The sequence below is a fragment of the Myotis davidii genome, unplaced genomic scaffold (genome assembly GCF_000327345.1).
Source record: "Myotis davidii unplaced genomic scaffold, ASM32734v1 scaffold397, whole genome shotgun sequence".
Classification (NCBI taxonomy): Eukaryota; Metazoa; Chordata; class Mammalia; order Chiroptera; family Vespertilionidae; genus Myotis; species Myotis davidii.
The window spans coordinates 247876-250098 of record NW_006288192.1 but is presented as its reverse complement, the minus strand read 5'-3'; positions in this window follow the sequence as shown (position 1 = coordinate 250098).

Below are 2223 nucleotides of genomic sequence, written 5' to 3'. Positions count from 1 at the left end.
ATATATGAATATTAGTAATAAGAAAGAAGAAAATTCTGCCATTTGTGACAATATGGATGAAAATTGAGGACATTCTTTATGTTAAGGGAAATAAGACACACAGAGAAAGACAAGCCTATAGTTTTAGATTTGGAAGGATCCTTGGAGGCCACTAAGTCCAAGGTCTAGAGTGTATGGACTTGGTTCCATTAACAAAAGTAGAAGGCAAAAGTTACTATCATAGTAAGGAGTTGAAGACACTTAGAAGAAATAACCACAGGAGCAAGTGAAGGTGGTTGGAGGATGGCTTTGAGTTTCAATAATTTCCCATCTTGCTGCTATGTACCAAGCAAAGTATAGGCTTGCCTTATGCACTTGGGTCTAGGGCCATCAACATTATGTTCACCCCACTTCCAGTCTACTCTAGATCTATGTGAAAAGACCTACAAGATGGAAATGTGAGACTTTTATGTGCAAAATTCTTATTTTACATGTGGACCTTCTCATCATATCCTAATCTATTCAGATCAGGAAACTGTACTTCAGATATGACTAATTTTCTGAACACTTTCTTTTAGTTTGTTTCCATTTTTCTTTCCCTCTACCGTAAGTAAATCTGTTTATTTTGAAAATCCCAGTTTGTCAGATCTTGGGGAAAAGGAACAGAAAAAGAAAACAGTTTTAAAAATATGATTTATTTTTTGGTCAATAAAACATGGATTTAGCTTCTCCCTGTTGGCATGGGGTATAATAAGAACAGTAGGAAGAGAGAAATGCCAAGAAGAAGGCATGAACTCAGAGTGAAAGAAGAGGGGTCTGCCTGCTCAACCTCTCCCACGGGCTTGGAGAAATTGTTTCAGGAGCATCTCTTAGCTATAACCTTAAAGTGCTTATAAAATAGTAGCAATAATGATAACAAAATGATAAGAACAGTGAGAATAATAATGGCAAAGTTAAGTTAGAGATCTGGCTATGCCATGTGATTTTAAGTAAGTCACATGACCTCTTTACTATTACTTCCACTTTGGGAAAAAATGGAAATGATATTGCCAAACCAGAACATTTATTATATGTATTAGAGAAGAATTCATGGTATAAATGACATTCTTATTATCCATCAAAAATATAATTTGAACTACCCAGTTGAGCTGGAACTAAATCAACTTTTCTAAAAATGAATTGTAATACTTAGTAAATCATTTCTGACACCAGAAACTATGATATCAACTATATAGATGAAAGAATTTTATTATATCCAATTCAATATTACTAGGTAGGTAATCATTACAGGGATATTTTAAAATCTCTTTATCTGCTATTTTGTTGCAAAGTCTAATTGTCTATTTTGGTTGTCAGTCATCCATAGTAGACTGAGAGCTGCTCCAGGTTACAACTAGTGCTAAGACTTTATGGAGTATGTAGCAAATATATCAGAATTTTCAAAGGCATGGAATTTAAAAGTCTATTCTGTTTTCTGGGAATAGTTGAGTGTGGTTTATGTTTTGTTTATATGAAGGTAGGTAGAAGAAGTCATGACAAGTGCTAACAATTATGGTCATTTCATACCATAATAAAGAATTTGGATTTACCTATCAATAACATTGAAGCCATTAAAGAGATTTAGCAGTGGAATGTGATAAACAGATGTGTTACAAGCTGATCACTCCAATTTTACTGGGGCTGGGTTGAGTGTGACAGAAAGCAGATGTAAAGAAACCAATAAAATTACAACCATAGTCCAGGAAGCAGTCAATTTTTAGTCAGTCTATTTACAGGGTCACAGTTTGACCCTTAGGTTTCTGGAGAGCTGAGGAGATATTTTGTAGAAGTGTATTGTGCACACATATACCACCCACCACTTCTCCCAAACTTTAAATAAAACTTGGCATGTTTATGCACTCAATAAGTCATTAATTACTGGTTAATTGATTTGACAAAGTAATCTACCCATAGCCCCACTCCAGATACAGTAGCAAGCCCTTATGAATTATATGGTCTAAAATAAACAAAAGAAAATAAAATCACTGAGATAATCTAAGTTAGAAAGGTGACTGCATGCTTGTCTGTGGAAACGATGCTCGCTCCATTTTGGAGACCTTTAGCTATGCTGTATCGCTATTCTGGCATACTGTGCCATTAAAGCAATTGCTTATATGGACAATTCGCACCTTTCATCAGAGAATTAATAAGGCTGCAGGAGTTCTACTTCTCATCAAGTTATTCTAAGACCTAAAGTAAAATTTC